Below are 20,563 nucleotides of genomic sequence, written 5' to 3'. Positions count from 1 at the left end.
GGCACCTAGGTGGCTCAGTCGGTTGAGTGACTGACTTTGGCTCAGGTCATTATCTCACAGTTCGTGAGTTCCAGCCCTGCGTCAGGCTCTGTGCTGACAGCTCAGAGCCTGGAGCCTGCTTCAGATTCTGTGTCTCCGTCTCTCTCTGCCCCTTCCCCGCTCATGCTCTGTCTCTCTCTGTCTCTCAAAAATGAATAAACATTAAAAAAAATTTTTTTTAAATGATGCCATTTTTTCTAGTTCCTCCAACACAGCCACCTTTGCCTTTCAAAATCCTACACACTTTTCAAAGTCTGCTTCATATGTCACCTTTCATGAAGCCTTTTCTGAGGTCCTCAGTTAATTATGTTTCCATAGTTATATTGCTTTTATGGCACTTGTTATATCCCATATATTTGTCTTAACCCTTCCAAGGTGATCAGTAGAATACTTGGTCCATTCATCTATGTTGCCCTTGTAGCACTTCACATAATGTCTCGTATAATGGTAGGCATACTATTAACTAAAATAATTAAATTAAAGATCTCATATTAGTGGAAATCTAGCTGCGCCAATTAGAACACTTTGGGGAAAGATCAATTTGAGTAACAAAAAAAATGCTTTATTGTGTAATTCAATCTAGTGTTCTTAGTTTAAAACACCACAGAATAAAGTAAACAGGTTTCTCTATAGTATAGTGATCTTTAAGATTTTACTTTGATGAACAGCAAATTTTATTTGTGATCAGTGTAACAGTTGTTTAGTTTGTTTTTAGGCTCTCAAATAGTTTCTTTAAGTCAGAGTTTTTCAAACTGTACTCTGAAGAAACATATGAGGTAGTTCTGTTGAGATGCCTTGGCTACTGCTGGGTGCCTCCTTGGCCCCAAAGAGTAGGCCTTCGTTTATTTTTTACTCTGTGGGGCTTCCTCACAAGATTCTATTTAAGAAATAACTCTTCTGTTGAAAAATTTTAAATAATTGCTAAGGATATGTAAATACTGCTGTTTTACCATTTATTTAATATTTTCTAAGATCTTACATAAAAGATATTATTCTTGCCCCCTTATTCTTTTATTACCACAAATGTCAAATCAGTAGTCAATAGGAGTATGAAACTTATTTTTTTATATTAAATATAATTTATTGTCTAATTAGTTTCCATATGAGTATGAAACTTCAAGTCATTAAGCAAATGCTAGGTAATGGACTTTGAGTATGACAAGTAAATTGTTCATCCTCTGAATGTTCTGCATTTTACTGTGGATTTTTGAGGAGTTGTTAGAATATCAGAAGTCACTGGAATTGGTATACAAATTCTTAGGTAGGCTGAAGAATTTTCTAGACCATGGCTTCTTCACTTTTAAGGTACATAAGATTCTGATTCAGTAGGTTTGGGTGGGGGCTTGAGAATCTTCATTTCTAAGAAGCAGCTGGAATGTTGGTCGTCTGTGGACCACACTTTTAGTAGCAAGGAGCTAGATGACCTTCCAAATCCCATGACTACATTTTAGGATTGTATCCTTTGCCCCTTTGCCTGAGTGAAAGTAGGTTTTCAGTATTGCCATAAATATTTGTCTCAACTGGCTGTTTCCCTATGGTCGTCTTCATATTTTGTCATTTTAATAGAAATTTCTGGGTTTTTTAAGGAAATACTTTGTGTGTGGATTAATGATTGTTTTGTGATTATGTGTTTCTTTGCTTAAAATCATCCTTCATGGTTTTTAAAATAGTCTGGAGAACTCTTCGACTATCAGTAGCAACTTTCAGACAGTTTAAATTATAAGGAATATTCAGTTTACTTTTACAACAGATATTGAAGGATATTGTTTGAGGTTAGATATTAAGGTACTACAAAAATAAAAACAGAGAACTTAATTTTGTTTGACTAAGGCTGTTTTAATTGGTATAAGTATTGCTATTTTTAAAAGTTGTTATTATCATGAATTAGTAGCAATTATATGCCACAGCAGGTTAGTCTGTTCATTTTATTTGTAGCACACATGAATTGAAAAACCTAATTGTGTAAACAGTCAACCAATAGGACAGTCATTTAGTTAAATAGCTTATACTAAAAAAAAAAAAAAAATTAATTAATTATGAGGGACATTAGTGCTTTTTTAAAAAAGATATATAATATCAAGTACTTTCATAGTCTTTTGGGCCTTTACAGAAATATGTAATAACTAAATCATAAATTAAAATAATAAATTTTTAAGAAAACTGTCAGAATTATTTACTTTTGATTAATGGAAATTGTTGATTAACTTTGTAGACCAGGACAGCAGAGCGTTTTTGGGGAGAAAAATTATGATTTTAATCTAAAAGCATTAGAATAATTTGCATGTTGATAGTTATTCTATCAGCCCCACATTATTTCACTTAATAACTCTCTGTAGTAGAAATTGCTGGAGGATTTATATTATTACAAAAATGACTTCAAAATATATTCTTTTTTAAATTTCTTATTACATAAGCAAGCACTAATATTGCTCTAAAAATTGTTATGTGGAATTTTATGTCAAGTCTTGATAAAAGTTTTTTTCAGATCTGATCCAACTATTTTGTATAGAAATAAACCTCCTTTGTTTCTTCTGGTAGCATCCATTGATTTTTTTTTTTCGTAAGGTACATTAGTAGTGCTGATAGAAGCAGAACAATTGGAATTTACATTAAAAATAAATGTGATGAATAAAAAGCATTACACTATGATATTATAGTCTTGATTTTGCTTTACCAAAGTTCCGAAATCTAAAGGACAAAAATACTGACAAGGTCAAGAAGAAAATGAAAGAAAGAACAAACGATGCAAAAAGAAAATGACACTGAGGTCTTGGTTTAATACATATGTATTCCAGGTTGATGGTTGATTTCATTAGCAAATCTCATTGTTATGCAATGTCTGTTCTTCTGCAGCAAAATGAATATTGTATTCTCACTGGCTCTGCATGTATCTATTATGTGGCAATAAATGAAAAAATATATATTTGTAGCTTCCTTTGGTTTCTTCTTTCCAGTTTGCTTTTTAGGAAAAGAGAGAAAATTGGATTATATTCTTTCTTTTGTTGTTTAGTTGGCTTGAAAGCTTTTCGATTTATTTTAGACATATGTTTTCTACTTTTGTTCTTTGAGGTAAACAATTATAAGGCGGTTAATATTGTGACCATTTTAATTATCCTATAACTTTTTAAATGACTAGAATTTAATCTTGATTGATTTAAGCTGCTAATTGACATGAGCTTCTTAAGCATATGCTTTCTAACATTTTTAAATGTTAGAAGTGCTTTTTATTATCGCAAGAAAAATGTTAAGCAAGTGTACACATTATGCCAAATGTAAATACTGCTACCTTTTGCAATAGCGAAAATTGAACATTGAGGTTATCTATATACTTAGATTGAATTTTCATAAAAGAGGAAATTCAGATATAACACATTTTAGTGGCTACACATTGAAAAAGTTCATTTAATAAGGGAGTAGGCTGCCTAACTCTTTGGGTTATGTATATGAGTTCAAATATGGACCAAACTATATTAGACACAGTTGTAATTTAATTTTGGTCATTTTTAGGTCTGACAATTTTATCAAATCTGTTTGATTTTTGGCAGTGTTCTCAAAAGTTGTTCTTACAACTAAAATTCCTTAGACCATCTTGAAAGTAGAAAAGCCTAAGGTTTGATTTAATATGGGTTGACTGTGTACACCATTTAGAAATTACCTATATAGTAAAAAATGGCCTCTGGCTCACCTGATGCAATCTTAATAAATATCTTGGTCATGTTGGACAAACATGAGCTGTAATAAATATGTACAGCAGTTTATTAATGCGTAAGTTAATTTGTACTTAAGGTGTTTGCATCTTATGATTCACAGTCAGTAATATAGAATAAGGAATTACCAAATTTAGTAAGGGAGATTCCTAAAATAATTAGAGAATAATATAGAGCTAAATCAAGTAGAGAAAGAAGGTTTCATGGGACCAAATAGTCAGGCTGTGAGAGAGGAGAATGCTGAAAGTGATAAGGTCTAAGCTGATAATGAGGTGGAAAAGCAATGGGAAACAGAACATAAATTTGGCATCTTGGGGAGACTGAGAAGCAACCAACTCAGCTGTAATGGAAGATGTGATTTGCCACATGTGAAAATCAGATTGTAACATTGTTAAATTTTAGTGGTATTCAGTCCAGATATGTGGTATTTTGAGATACTACCATTGCCAACTTTGTTTTTCTTGTATAATAAAATGAGAGATAGGAATTCTGTTTGTATTAATTTCACTACTGTCTTCCATTCCTCCCCCAACCAAGAATATTAAAAGCAAATGCTGTAAAAGCACTCAAAAATCATGCTCTAAAATGAATCTAAACTGGTGCAGACTGAATGACAACTTAGGAATCTAGAAACCCTAAGTCAGATTTCTTTACCCTAGTTGGAAATACCAAACTAAGGAGCACTAAAAGTCATCATAGATTGGGCTCTCAGGCTGTTGGATTGAGCAGGATTATGGAAAGTCACTAACAAAGAAGAGAGGAACTATTGTAAGTAAAAAAAAGTGAAGTTCCCTTTTAAGTATCTAGATTTACCTAACTACCAGTGTCTTCCCTTGTCTGATGTGGAACCACAGTTAGAGCTTGCATTCCCTGTTTTTACTTGCTCATCCAGCAAAAGAACCTGAATTTAGAAAATAAAGTATGAATTTGGAACATGAGAGTAGACTGAATTCAACAAGAGATCCTTGGGGATGGTTAGTGTTTGTTTAAAAAAAAAAAAACAGATTAGACAAATTACAGAAGCTTTCCTAGCAAGATGGCTTATTTTCTGGGTAACTTTTCATTGTGCTAAGGAAATGTTAAAAGAAACTTTCATATGAAGTTTGTTATTTAATTTCTGTAAAGATGCTGTGGGAAAAAATTTGAATTGTCCAGTGTTACTTTATTAAAAAGTATAAAAGAAATTTCTCTCAATTCGGAGTGCTAGGAAAAGCCTTGGTGCTGGTTTGTAACACATCTTACAGAGAATTAAAATTTTGTAATTTGATCTTGTTTCCCACTTTACTTCCATAGCTAGGTAGCTCAGAGCTGAACCACCCACATCTTAGAATTGTGTAAGGCAACTGTGATAGGTGTTTCTGTGTTTCAAGTTTACCTTGTGTTTCATCTTCCTTCCTCTTATTTTTCCCTTTATTCATGTTAATTTATATTTTGAAAGCATCTGTTCTACTACTCATATTTCTGTAAGTCACATTAAATTATTTTGGAATAAAATGGGATATAAATAACCAATAAAAGCTTATTTATTGCCAGCAGAAGACAAGCAAATAAAAGCAGGAACCTTTCTCCCTGGTGTCCCCTCCCCTGTCTCCTTTTTTCTTTCTGTATAAATTTCTTAAGTCATGGATGACTAATCTCCTGTGTGGTTTCTTAGACTTGCCAGGGGGGCAGGGGAATCCTTTCTGAAGCTTTTTGCCTGTACAGGGCTACCAGGTATAGCTCATTGTGCTAAGTGTGCTTACACAAGAGTGCCTAACTTGAGAGAAACAAGTAAGGCTGAAATACATCCTAGAGGAGGAAAGGGTGCCTTTTTCTCATATGTGAGCTCAGAGGGGTCTTTTTCTGGCTCACAGAGGACCACATATATTACCCTGGTTTTTGCCCCAGCCCTTTCAGCTGAATTGTAAATTCTTAATACCAAAACTTGCTGCTTGTTGGTAAAAGCCATCTTGAATGAAACAAAATTTCAAATTTATCTTCGTTACCTTTATATTTTTATTTCATTGTCCTCTAAATTTGACTTATTATAGAAAGCTAAGATAGTCGTGGATCTTTGAATTAACTGAACTGATAATTTTCTAATTTAAACTTTACTTTTGTTTTGTATATGAATCACAGTCAAAGCTACATATTTAATTATGAATTATATATTAAATTTTCTATAAAGGAAATAAGTAAGGGCTTTGTTTTGTTTTTCAGGTAACTGTAGAATATTTGAATTATTTCATTTGACCAAGAAATTCAGCTGGACTTGTTAACTCCTTAGTCATAGTTTTCTGAAAATTTGCTGTCTATTTCATGTGTCATTGTAGTAAAGGTGGTGATTAGCGACTTGTGTTAATGTTTAATATTGAATACACACTCCTTTCCAATGACACATATTGTTTGTAAATGAGACCCATTCTGAGTTTCTGTACTCCTGGCACAATTTTCTATACTTGGGTGTTCTGTTATTAATTTATTTTGTTTTCTATTTCAGTACATAAGAATTTTATTTGCAAATAGAGTAAATATGATTTAAATAATATAATTTAATGCCGTGATATGATTATATTGTTGTAAAAGGGTCATTAAGAGCTTTTTGCCTTAAAATCAAAGCAGTCTATGTTCTTAGTAGTTAGGAAATAGATGCATGCATGGCCTTGATATAAATAGAATTAAGATAAATGCAATTTTGTAGATTAAGAAAAAAATCACCTAAATATTTTTAAAGTAGTGAATTAGTTTATCACGTTGACAGAGTATGTGTTTGTTTGTTTTATACCCTTAGGTAATTTAAACCAACCCTCGTTCACCTATACTAGAAATTTCAGACAGGGAAAAAAACAGCCGTTTGGGGGGAAAAAAACTAGGGACAAGAAAACTTAGTCTTCAAGCTAACAATATTTTTTTGAGATGCTCACAGATAAATATTTTCAGTTTTGTTTTCTTTTTGAAATAAGAATTTTAAAGGATGCTGGGAATAGCTTCGAGTTGTGTAAACTTTTTGATTCAGATAATTGAGAGAGGTTTTTTTCAAAGACTGCCACATAAATTATAAAGTAATATTTTTGTAGGAGCTTGTCCTGATAAAAATAGGTTTATGCTTTGACTAAAATTTAATTGTAACTCAGAAACTTCTTTTATCTACTTTCTTGAAGCAGTTGAAATTTAAAGACTTTTCTTTATATTTAGCAGGTGTTTGAACAGTTATTCTTAGTTGTTTTTTTTTTTTTTTTAATATACCTTGTTAGCATTGCCTTGTCTTTTACAATTTACTTGCCAGAAGTAATTTTCAAAACCTACTTAAACAGATTCATTTTCAAGCATTCCTTATTATAAACTGTGCCTATGCATGTCAGGAATAAACCCTCCTTAGAAAAAGGAAGAAGGAACTCTTTATTGTCTGTTTTGACGTTAATAAAATTAAGAAAAGAGCGATTACTTGAGACATCCACCTTACCTGGCTTAGTTTTGTCACGTGAGCATTCACGTTTACTGGTGATCTAAGTGCTCCACCTGCCTTTCAGTTTGTTTACCAGGAAATCAAGATGTGTAAACTGCAGGAAGTACTATTTGACCCTCTCCGACAGTATCTCATTACAATAATTGCTAATCTCTGAATAAGACAGCCATGTTTTGTGAGTAACTGAGGGAGAGAGGTTGTGTTAGGTAGATTTTAGGTGTTTCAACAAATAGAGCATTGTAATTGCTTACTTGGATTATGTTTTCATGATAGCTTTTGATTAAAAGACATGTGGTGACCTTTGGGGTCAGCAAAGCTAGGACACAATAGTAGGTATTCTTTCATTCCTTTTAACTGAAAAATACCACGGCTTGTTGTTTTGGAGTGCTGTCACTGCTCTGAATCGAAAGGATAATGGCTACTTCCTGATTAAACCCACTCTCCACAGTAAGCTGTTAATGTTATACTGTATGTCTTTTTCTCTTGTAAATGCAGTAGTATTTGGTGTTTTCTTTACTTTTTAGCATTGTCTTTTCATAGATATATGTGTTATAAATATATCCTGAAGTTTAAGTTTACAATTAGAGTTGAAACTAGTGTTTTAAGTTTGGAGAATTGTTTTTTAAATGAAGAGTATTTCTGTGTGGTCTCATATACTCATTGTAGATTTTGGTTCAAGAAATTGTTTTTTTAAAAAGACATTGAAATGATAAATTATATTCGACTGCCACTTTCTTGGCTCTCTAAGGAAAAATTTAAAAACAACTTATGTGGTAAATCAGGTTTTTTCAGGGAATATTTGGATGAATTAATTTTACTTTTGTTTACTAGATTTCATAAATCTGTTTACATTTGTCATAATTATTGATAATTGTTTTAATTATTAAATTATTGTTTTTAGATTAGTTAAGAGATCCTTGTGATGTAAAAACAATATTAAGTACTCGGAATATAAGAAGGGAATAATGAGCTTCTTAGTTTTAATCCTAAAGCTGGCAGTCACTCCATCTGTGTTCTTGGGACAATCATCTAAACTGCTTACCTCAGTTTTCTTGTCTACTGCCCATATGAGTGTTTAGTAAAATGTGTATGTTTGTTTATTTCTTTGTGTCAGTACAAACTATAAAGAAAATTAGTTTTCACAAGTATTTTATAAAATGGAGAACTGACTCTGGAGATAGAGTAGGAAAACATTTAGGAGTCACAGTAGGCAGGGAAATAATAGAAAAATTATTTCTATTATAAAACAGTAGAAACATTTTTATTATAAAATAAGAGAAAATAAGGTTTAAAATAAACACCATAAAATTGGTCTTTTAATTTGGACTGAATTGTTAGTTTTGCTCAGTTCTTAATATAACATTACCAAAAGATTATATTTATTGTTGGATACATGACTAAAATGAGAAGTGAAAACCTTGGAGGTGATTTAGTAAAGAGTCACAAATGTACTTAAATCTTTTTCTCAAAAGTCTCATATCTGGAAATGAGATTATTCAGAATAGAAGGAAGAATGTGTGTATATATTAAAGGCCTATAAGCATAGTTTATCTAATTAGTAAGATATTTGATTAGAAAAAAATTTTTTTAATGTTAATTTATTTTCAAGAGAGAGAGACAGAGACAGAGCACGAGCATGGGAGGGACAGAGAGAGAGGGAGACACGGAATTAGAAGCAGGCTCCAGGTTCCGAACTGTCAGCACAGAGCCCAATGCAGGACTCGAACCCATGAACCATGAGATCATGACCTGAGCTGACGGCAGCTGCTTAACTGACTGAGCCAACCAGGCACCCCAAGTTGTTTTATTTTTAAACTCTAGTAGTAGGTATCCTGGCCATTTAAAAGAAAACATTATGAAATTATTAAACATTAAAGACAATTATTTAATATAGTTTAGAACCTAACATCTAGAAATACTTAAAAATATTCTGGGATAATATAAATATAATTCTACTTTTGTTGAGTTAATGTATTTTTTTTCCAAAATGCTTATCAAAATTATTTTAGGTAACTCAATAATTTTTAATATATATTATTGGTGCTTTCTAGGAGATTCTAAAGATTATATTTAGTGAATATTTTAGCTTAGTCAAGTTATTGAAATAGGACTTATGGTAGTTCCTCTATTTAATTTGTAATAACAAGTAATAGATTTCAATTATTGACTGCTTAATATGTACCAATCATTGAGCTAATTCTGTTGTAGGAGATAGAAACATTTACCTTTACTCTTTTAGAGTTCTTTTTGTCTGGGCCTGAAAATTAAATGGACTCAAAATAGATCAACAGGACAAAAGCATACACATGTATTTAATAAAAGTTTTGTGTGACATGGGAGACTGCATAAGAAATGATGACCCAAAGAAATGGCAAAACCTACTTGTTTTATATTAAGTTGAACAAAGAGAGGCAATTGTGGAAAAGTGACTAACCTATGTGCAGAGGCCAAAGGGAGAGAATAATTATTTTTAACAAAGTCTGTTTGTGTAGGATTAATTTAGTCTCAACTTTTTGTCCTTGATGATAAGAGTGCTACTTTCCTTCTGGTATAGGGAGGACATCTTTCATACAAGAATTTCAGTTTTTGCTTTTAAGAAAAAGAAGGAAGGTCATCTGCTTTCCTTATATTTACTGTTTTTCAAGTGCCTTTAACTCAAAATAGTCAATATGCTAGTGTTGCATGTTCTGAACTCCTTCACTATTACCTGTATTTTATATTCATGATAATCACTTGAGGTTTAGATACCATCATTACTCCTATTTGTACTGATAAGGAAATAGTGATAGGGAATTTAAATAATTTCAACAGTGTTCCTTAGCCAGTAAGGGCCAGATTCAGACCAAAAACAGTAACAGAATCCAGAATCCAGAACTCAGTCTTCGGTGTCATGCCTTTAAGCATTGTGTTTGTATTTTGGAGATAATAAGGTGCTTACACCTTGATTTAGATAGTTTTTTTTTTCCCCATCAATTTATTAAATAATGCAGAGTACTTACTAAGTGTCAGGCACTATAAGGAAGTACTAGCAACAATAATGGAAAACAAAATAAAATTCTTTGTTTCAAGAAACAGTTTAGTTGAAGCGGCAGAAAATTAACAGGCTGTTACATATTACAGTACAATGTGATAACATATAATACTAGTCAGTGCAGGATGCAGGCAACACAAGAAGTATCTAATGTATTCTCTTTTTTTTCTTAATATTTGTTTATTTTTGAGAGAGAGAGTGTGCGAGAGTGGGGGGAGGGGCAGAGAGCAAGGGATACAGAGGATCTTGCTGAGGGTCTCAAACTGACAAACTGTGAGATCATGACCTGAGCTGAAGTTGGATGCTTAATTGACTGAGCCATCTAGGCATCCCTCTAATGTATTCCTTTATTCACATATTTAATTTGCATTTGGTGTGCTGTTCTAGGTACATGGGATATATCAGTAAATAAAACTTTCAAAGCTCTCTGTTCTTGTGGAACATATAGTGGGGTAGATAGAAACAATAAGCATGATAAATAAAGTGTATAGCATGTTTAAAGGTGACAAGTGTTATGGAAGATAGAAAAAGTAGAGCAGAATAAGGCTTTGGTGGTGATGGGTAGCAGAGGCTGAAGAGGGACTTACAGAGAAGGTGATATTTAACCAAAAACCAAGGAATTGGTTAGCTATGTGGAAATCTTTAGGAAGAGCCTTCCAGGTAGAGGGCTTGAGGCAGGAATATATGTCAATTGTTCAGAGTAATGAACAGCAACCATTGTGATTAGAGCAGAGTGAGGGGGGAAGGAGAGTAGGTAATGGGTAGAAGGGTCATTTCATATAGGACTTTACAGACCACTACAACGACTTTGAGGAGCCATTGCAGGGCTATCAGTAAATCTGTCTTATGTTTTTAAAGGATCACTCCAGTTGCTGTTTTGAGACTCGTGGCATTGACCACTAGTTAGAAGGCTAATAGAATAATCTGACTGAAGTTGGTAGCAAATTCTGGATGTTTTTAAGGTACAAGCAAAAAGGTCTTTCAGTGGATTGGGTGTGGGATATGAGAAAAAGAAGACAAATGACTCTAAGGTTTTTGGCTGAGCAACTTAGAAGGATGGTGTTACCATTGGCTGTGAAATGGGGAAGGTATTCAGATGGAACAAGTCTGGGATAGAGATGGGCATTCAGGACTTCGGTTTGGGATGTGATGGATTTTTAAGTGTCTGGAAGATATGCAAGTAGAGATCGTGGGAAGGCTTTCCAGAAGAGATACTATCTAAACTGAGGCTAAAGAATGAATTGGACTTACCTGGTCAAAGAGGTGCCTTATGATGAGATTTGAGAGCATTCTTCATACACTTAAATGAATCTTGGCATTTTCTACTTTATGTATTTACAAACTCCAGAGTAACATCTAAAAAGTTATAATGTTTGGGACGCCTGGGTGGCTCAGTCAGTTAAATGTCTGACTTTGGTTAAGTGTCTGACTTTGGCTCAGGTCACTATCTCCCAGTTCAGGAGTTCGAGCCCCGCATCGGGCTCTGTGCTGTCAGCTCAGAGCCTGGAACCTGCTTTGGATTCTATATCTCCCTGTCTCTCTGCCCCTCCCCCACTATCGCGCGCATGCTCTCCCTCTCTCCCAAAAATAAATAAACATTAAAAAAATTTATGGGGCGCCTGGGTGGCGCAGTCGGTTAAGCGTCCGACTTCAGCCAGGTCACGATCTTGCAGTCCGTGAGTTCTAGCCCCGCGTCGGGCTCTGGGCTGATGGCTCAGAGCCTGGAGCCTGTTTCCGATTCTGTGTCTCCCTCTCTCTCTGCCCCTCCCCCGTTCATGCTCTGTCTCTCTCTGTCCCAAAAATAAATTTAAAAAAAAAAAAAAAAGTTGAAAAAAAAATTTAAAAAGTTATATTTTGGAAAGCAATAAAAGTGTTTATTTCAAAGAACAATTTCTTCTGGATAGTTAAATTTTCAGAGTATTTCAGTGGCTACTATATTAATCAGTTGTACTGGGTGCTATTACATATGTTAATTCTCAGTATAGTGCCATAAAATAAATATTATCCCACTTTACACTTGGAGAAAGTCTGAGGGAGATTCTAATTGCCTGAGGTCGTTGATATATTAAGTGATGGGTTTGTTTAAGGTTTCATGGAGTTGTCTTTTTTTGTTACCCTGTATTGTAACATAGGGATACCCTTGGGACATAAGGTTTATAGATTCTCCATCATAGAGTTAAAGCCATTTGTTGATGCTGTTTTGGGGGGTTTTGTTTTGTTTTGTTTTTCTTTTTAATTTCTGCACGACTTTCATACAATTACCTACTACTGACAGTCCCTCCACCCTCAGCCCTGTCCCCCTGCGTAGTGCTTAATACACGCTTAGAAAAATTACAGCTGCTATCATTATCATCTTTATCCCTCTTTCTAATATGCTGTGACCTTGAAATCACAATCCAAGTTTGTTGGAGTCATGTGTAAATTATAAAACCTCAGAGATTAAGGGCATGAGGACTTTTTAATTAATATAGAATGAGTTTAACTCATGTATTTTATCTGATGGAAACCTATTTTTGTTTCCTTCCCTTTATTGGCTGTTTTATGGGGAAGTGATTTGATAAATAGCTGTGTTTCTGACTGGAAAAGCAATATTCTCTGAGATGTCAGTGGATATTTTCACTGTAAAAGTGAATATAAGTCATTCTACTTCAGTAAAGAATAGAAACATACTTGTTCATTGGAACAGATTTACTTTTGAGGTACTGATGCTATACTTTAAAAGCTTAAACATTTGCCTTTAGATCAAAATATAATTTATATAATTTATGATATGTTTTTAAAAGCACACTTAAGAGAAGTTCATTCAGACATTCTGTAGAAAAGAAATATTTTAACAAAAGCATTTTGCACATTTTTAAAAGTACCAATTAAAAACTCCACTGTGGATTAAAATAGTCTGTATGCCTAACAGGTTGTTTTAAGCATATACTAAAGACATATGTAGGAAATTTACCTAGTCTTTATATTTCTGTTCTATAACTATATGACTTTATTCCAAGTGCACTGTTTTATATATTTCTCAAATTTTTATGCTATTTTTCAAAGGAACAAGAAAAAAAAGATATTTATCCTTCCTATTTCTTTTTCTAAAGTCTACCTTCTTTTTCATTTTATACCCCAAAATACTTATGTATAATTTAAGACTGCTATAATTGTTTTTTAATTTTTTTTCTCATTTATTTATTTTTTGAGAGGCAGAGAGAGACAGAGAGAGAGAGAGAGCGCGAGCGAGCACGAGTGGGGGAGGGAAAGAGAGAGGGAGACACAGAATCTGAAGCAGGCTCCACGCTCTAAACTGTCAGTGCAGAGCCCGACATGGGGCTCAAAATCACAAACCATGAGATCATGACCTGAGCTGAAGTCGGCCACTTAACTGACTCAGCCATCCAGGTGCCCCAAGACTGCTGTAATCATTAAATGAGCTTTTTCAGTAAACAAAAATTTTGGTTGGCTGTTGTAACTTAATTATCTGTATAATCTCATGTTTTAGTTAATTCTTTTCAGGATTAGAAGTAGATATCCTAAACACATCTACTTAGGCATAAAAAAATACTAGCATATATGTTAAATGTTTGTATATTCCTCACCTATTTTGTTTTATTTTTTATTTGTATAGTGTCTTTGGGGAAAAAGAAAAATGGTCAGTCAGAAAATTTTCTGGTGAAAGTATCCTATTGCCTATTTTTAATAATTGTACTGAACTAGGGGCACCTGTGTGGCTCAGTCAGTTCAGCGTCTGACTTCTGCCTCACTCATAATATCAGGTTTCATGGGTTTGAGCCCTGCATTGGGCTCTGTGTTGACAGCTCAGAGCCTGGAGCCTACTTCAGATTCTGTGTCTCCCCCTCTCTCTGCCCCTCCCGCTCTTACTCTGTCTCTGTCTCTCTCTTTCTCTCTCAAAAATAAATAAAACATTAAAATAAATAATTACTACTGAACTAAATCTATTACATCCTTGATTAATTGTGGAGTGCCCAGCAAATGAGTATTCCAATCATATTTTTCTGAGACTGCTTTCTCTTAACATTTGTTATTGAAATTTTTACTCTCTATATTTGTGCAAATGTAGTATTATTTTTTTGAAGATTAGAAGATGGCAGAGAACTACTGGGTCCTAATTTGACAATTTGAGCTACTACTAATCTTGTTTGGTAAACAGAGTACAAACAGATATGAAATATTGGTCTTGATTTGATAATATGAGCATCTAATCTTGTTCTATAAACAAAGCATAATCAAATCTTAAATGTATAACAGTAATTTTAAAACACCAGTGATGCCAAAAAGAGGATAGGATTAATTGCTAAGTAAGTAATATAAACAAGTGAAATATGATTTGAGAACAAGAGAAAGGTCACTAAAATGACCAAGGAAGTCTGGAAAAAGGAAAAGGGACCTGAACTTCAAGCATTGAAGAAAGACTTCAAACATTAATTTTATAACATATTTCCTGAGATATTTCACATACTGCAATTTACAGTTTATCCATTTAGGGTGTATAATCCAATGATTTGGGATATTCAGTAGTACTGAGTTTTTTAAGTTGTGGAAAAATATATAACATAAAAGTTGCCATTTTAAACATTTTTAAGCGTACAATTCATTGGCATTAATTACATTTACAATGTTGTCTGACAGTCACTGCTTTATTTTCAAAACTTTTTCATTACCCAAATGGAAACTCTGTAACCATTAAGCACTAATTAATTCTCCATTTCCCCCTTTCTCCAACCCCTGGTAATCTTGAATCAACTTTCTGTCCCCATCAGTTTGTCTATTCTAGATGTTTCCTGTAAGTCAAGTCATATAATATCTGTCCTTTTGTGTCAGGTTTCTTTCACTTAATATAATGTGCCAAGATTCATCTATGTTATATGATGTATCAGAACCTCATTACTCTTTAGGGCTCAGTAATATCCCATTATCTATCTATCTATCTATCTATCACATATATGACATACATATGTATGTATATATTTATGTATATATCACATTTATCCATTCATCTTTTGATGGATGTTTAAATGTACAAATATCTGTTCAGTACTCTGCTTTCAGTTATTTTCAGGGTATATATGTACCTTGGAATGAAATTGCTAGGTCATGTGGTAATTTGATGTTTAGCTTTTTGAGGAATCTGTTGTCTGCAGTGACTGCATCAAGCATTAATTTTTATTCTATCATACTATATATAGAGGGGCATCTGGGTGGCTCAGTTGGTTGAGCCTCTGACTTCAGCCCAGGTCATGATCTCACGGTTTGTGGGTTCAAGCCCCACATCGGGCTTTCCACTGACAGCATGGAGCCTACTTCAGACTCTCTGTCTCCCTCTCTTTACCCCTCCCTGCTCATGCTCTCTCTCTCTCTCAAAAATAAATAAACATTAAAAATAACCTTTTAGGGGCGCCTGGGTGGCGCAGTCGGTTAAGCGTCCGACTTCAGCCAGGTCACGATCTCACGGTCCGGGAGTTCGAGCCCCGTGTCGGGCTCTGGGCTGATGGCTCAGAGCCTGGAGCCTGTTTCCGATTCTGTGTCTCCCTCTCTCTCTGCCCCTCCCCCGTTCATGCTCTGTCTCTCTCTGTCCCAAAAATAAATAAACGTTGAAAAAAAAATTAAAAAAAAAAAAACCTTTTATTATGCTATAGAGTATGTAAAAGATTAGACTGAATACTGGCTTCAGCACATAACATATGCTTTTCTTAAAAGGAAAAGAAAAGAAATGTGTACGTGTAAAAAGCCACCTCTTAAAGTGAATTTTAATAATTAAGCCTACTGGTAATGTAACTTCAGTGTAATTCTGCCCAAGGCTAAGATATTTTTTAGTTGCCTTTTCACATTATAAAGTAAAATCCCACTTAATTATATCTAACTGGAAAATACCCCCAATACATTCTTTTTAGTCATTTTATATTTATTTATTTCAGTTATATTAACATTTTATGCCTTTAAGTATTGAGAGAGACGACTGGTTTTTGAGATGACTTGTGAAAGTATAAATTCTAGAATTCAGTGTGAGTTAGTAGAACAGTGTTTACCTTTTTTAGATCAGTGAGGAGCCACTAAAGCCAAAAGACAGACTTATTTCACTGGCTTGATAAGGTCATATAACTGAGGAAATGGGAAGAGGTGTTGGAATAGGGAAACTTTTTGACCTAATTGCAAACTTCCCTAATTGCAAACAATAATGAATTACTTGTGTACTCAATATGGTAATAGTAATAACAGATATAATTGGTCACCCTAATAAGAATATTGTTTAGGACATTAGAGAAGTAATTTCTGTAAATAAAAGAAAGAGCAATCAGAAGGTTCCTTTAAATTTCTTATCAAAGGGTGTACGTGAGACTATTTGATGAATAGGGAATTTGAAATAGCCAGCAATTTTGAGAAAATTGACACAGGAGAACTCACAGAATCTTCTTTTTTCCTTTGTTCAAACCTCTGGGGAAAGTTGTCTTAGTAATGATTTGAGCCTAGAGTCTTTCCACAATTAAATAGGAACTGAGAACAAGATTATAGAGTCTCTAAGTCATCAATAAAGGTTAAACTTAGAGATAGCTTTTGGGAAAAAAGTTTCCATTTGGTTAAAACCAAAAAGACAATACTTAAGTGAACACAGAATTGTGGTAGACTTAAATACTTTGAATAAGCTAGTGAAAATTAAATAATTAGATAAAATATTTTAAATGTTCTTATTGTGGCATTGTCAAAATGGTAAGAAAGTAAAGAATTTAAAACGATCAAAAACTAAGTGAAACAAAATTTAAAGAGGAGGATTAGAAGACAATATTGTTAAACTTTCCATAGTATTCAAAGTGGTCCACAGATTCAGTACAATCGCTATCAAAATCTCAACAGCACTTTTTACAGAAATACAAACAACAATTCTAAAATTAGTGTGGAACCGTAAAAGATCACAGATAGCTAAATCAATCTGTAGAAAGAAAAACAAAGATGGAGGCTTCGCACTTCCTGATTTTGAAATATATTATAAAGACATAGTAATCAAAACAGTATAGTACTGGATTGACAGACATATAGACCAATGAAATAAAATAGAGAGCCCAGAAATAAATTTATGCATATATAGTCAAGTAATCTTTGAAAAGAGTGCCAGGAATACACAGTAAGGAAAAACTAGTCTGTTCAATAAGTGGTAATGGAAAAACTGCATATCGACATGCAAAAGAATGAAATTGGACAACATACATGAAATATACTACACACAAAAATCAACTCAAAATAGATTAAAGACCTCAATGTAAGATGTGAAGGTGTGAAACTCCCTAAATAAAACTGAGTGGGAAAGCTTCGTGACATTGGTTTCAGCAATGATTATCATGGATATGACATCAAAAGCATAGGCAACAAAAACAAAAATAAATGAGACTACATCAAGCTATGAATTTTCTGCACAGCAAAGGAAATAGTCAACAGAGTGGAAAAGCAATGTATGGAATGGGAGAAAATACTTGTAAACTATATATCTGAAAATAGGTTAATCTTTGAAATATACAGTTGACCCTTGAACGACACAGGTTTGAACTGTGTGGGTCCATTTTCACATGGATTTTTTTTTCAATAAATACAGTACAACATTGTAAATGTATTTTTTCTTCCTGATGATTTTCTTCATAATATTTTCTGTAGTTTTTTTGTAAGACTACAATATATATAATACATATACCATACATATGGTATATGAATTACCATACTTCAGAATTACCAAGGTATTTTCTTCATCTAATAATAGCTAATAGAAATGTACATCATTACTCTCTGAAAGCTGTTCTAAGTCTTTATTTAAGTAGGATTGGTTTGTTGTAATCTGTTTATTAATCATTCCTTAGACATGATATTGAAGGTGAACCTTGTGGACATCCGGTATCCAATGTGGCATATTACAACTCTGAGAATGCAGAGTTGGGATGGTGGGTCCATTTTTAGGTCCAGTTATGCTTTCATCATGCTGCCTTCCTCTGTGCAGGGGTGAGGTGGAGCCTCAAATAGTGATAGATCATTGTAGGGGTTACCTGGTAAGGGATTTCTGGCTTGGTGGAGGGCTTTACTCAGGTAGTCACATGTCCTCATAGAAACTTTTTTGGAGGTATAGCAGTCGTATTTTCCCTTCTGGCTCTCAGTATACCTACTGCATATGTAAACCTTGGTTTCAACAATCTACTTATAGTAGCCCTTATAAGAGTTCTTTGGGAAGAGGCAGAAGACTCCTGGAAAGTACAGATCTTTGGTTCAGATTGCTCTGTCCTTGTTATGACAGAGGATGACAGAGTTCTCACACCTGCCGTTATTACCAACCACCTTGAATGCTATGAGTTTGGAGTGATAGATGAAAGGAAATGTGTAGGCCATGCTGGCTAGCATTTTTCCACTTCAGGAATTGAAAATTGAAAAGTAGCTTGTTTAGTTATTGACAAGTGTGTTTATGAAGACTTATTTTAAAGTTATTTCTATGTTAAAAATTTTTATAGGAAATAGAGGGTTTTTTCTATATCTTAAGTTTCTTTTTTATTCTTTTAAATTGACAATTGGTGATAAATATTAAAGCGGAATTCCTCATCTATAAAATTAAAATAATACCAAAACTACCTACTTCAAGATTTGTTCTTAGGGTAAAATGAGAATATGTGTGCAGTGTTTTTTGTTTGGTTTGGCTTGGCTTTTCCAAATTACCAAGTTACATATAAATTTTAATGATTATCATGCACTTTGATTCAAAGCCTTTTATTAAGATCTTATATTCTAGATTATAAGGGTTTAAAGATGATAAACAATAGTCCATGCTTTCACAAGGATCTCACCAGTTAGTAGGAAACAAGATATCAAAACAAAATTGTTGCACAGTACAGTGTTATAAGTACTTTAATTAGTAAGTATATAAGAGCAACAAGAAAGGAGTACCTGTGACTTCTTCAGTGAATCAGACTGGCTTCCCAGACTAAGTAATTAATGAGATGAGACCTAGAATATGTATAGGAGTTTGGCAGGGATAAAGGAAGGACATGTGAGGAACAGTGAACATCATATACCAGATACATGGCATGGATGCAGGGGAGACGTGGGCATATTTGGGAATGGCAAGATGTTTGGCCACTGAGTGTATGAGAGGAGAGTGAGACCAGAGAGGAAGTCCGAAGCCTCATTAAGAAGAGCTTCTTGTGCCAAACAGAGGACCTGGGATTTTACCATACATATGATTCAGAGATACTGAAAGAGTTTTAAGTAGGGGAGTAGTAGGATCAGGTTTTTGTATTAAAATGATTACTATTTTTTTGGTAGGATTACTGTGGCTGTGTAGAGAAAGATTGGGGAAGAGAGAAACAGATCTCTTAAAGAAGTCTATAACAGTATTTTCAGTAAGAACTGATTTAGGATTGTACTAAAATGATAGTAGGAATAGAAAGAAGGTATTTAGGAAGCAGGATCAGCAGAAGAGAGTGAAAAGTTTATGTGGTTTAGAATCTCAGGCTTATTTTTCTTTATTAAATCCCTCTATTATAAAAATCTAGCTAGTCACATGACCATTGGAATGAAGTTGTACAACAAGTCTGGTAAGTACTTAGAAACTTAATAATGTTGGCTAAACCTGTTCAGTTTCTAAACTGAGTTAATATAGAGTTAGCAAGTTTATATATATGTACACACACACACACACACACACACATACACAGATGAGAAATTGACTAAATGGTGAGCTCCTGAGAGAATTTGATACATGAAAGGTCATTCTAGGGACAATTCTATATTCAGTCTTAGATACAGAGACTGAAATTGAAAATACTAACTTTAAAATTTCAGTAGAGAATGCATTATGTCAAATAGCATCTTATCAACATGAGACCCAAATAGTCTCTTTTTTTTAATAACCAGCTTTATGGACATATAATTCACATACCATACAATTCATCTATCTAAAGTATACAGTTCAGCTTTTAGTGTATTCAGAGTTGTGCAACCATTATCACAATCAACTAAAACATTTTTATCATCCCCAAAAGAAACTCAGTACTCGTTAACAGTAATTCCTCATTCTCCTCTAACCTTCCCACAGCCCAAGGCAACCACTAATCTACATTCTGTCTCTACATATTTGCCTTTTCCAGACATTTCGTATTAATGGAATCATGCATTATGTGGTCATTTGTGACTGGCTTCTTTCACTTTGCATGTTTTCAAGGTTCTTCCATGTTGTAGCATGTATCAATATTTCATTCCTTTTTATTGCTGAATAATATTTCATTGTGTGGGTCTACTGCATTTTATTTATCTGTTTATCAGTTGATAGTCACTTGGATTATTTCCACATTCATACACAAGTTTTTA

At 33.7% G+C, this 20,563-nt stretch overlaps 1 protein-coding gene across 38 annotated transcripts in view; it reads left to right on the top strand.

Annotated features, from left to right (window-relative positions):
* Positions 1 to 20,563, top strand: part of BAZ2B (bromodomain adjacent to zinc finger domain 2B) — a 326,925-nt gene that overhangs the window by 125,469 nt on the left and 180,893 nt on the right. For 7 of the 38 annotated variants that reach the window (XM_043576821.1, XM_043576823.1, XM_043576801.1 and 4 more), the window contains exon 1: positions 7,271 to 7,638. The exons of 30 other annotated variants lie outside the window; for them this stretch is intronic. The gene's annotated coding sequence lies outside the window, so the exon portion shown is untranslated. Of the gene's footprint in view, positions 1 to 7,269; positions 7,639 to 20,563 lie in introns of those variants that run through there. One more of the 38 variants, XM_043576806.1, reaches the window with a different exon arrangement.

Source organism: Prionailurus bengalensis, chromosome C1 (assembly GCF_016509475.1).
Source record: "Prionailurus bengalensis isolate Pbe53 chromosome C1, Fcat_Pben_1.1_paternal_pri, whole genome shotgun sequence".
NCBI lineage: Eukaryota > Metazoa > Chordata > Mammalia > Carnivora > Felidae > Prionailurus > Prionailurus bengalensis.
Note: the sequence above shows the minus strand (reverse complement) of the source record. Positions and strands in the feature narration are given on the sequence as shown.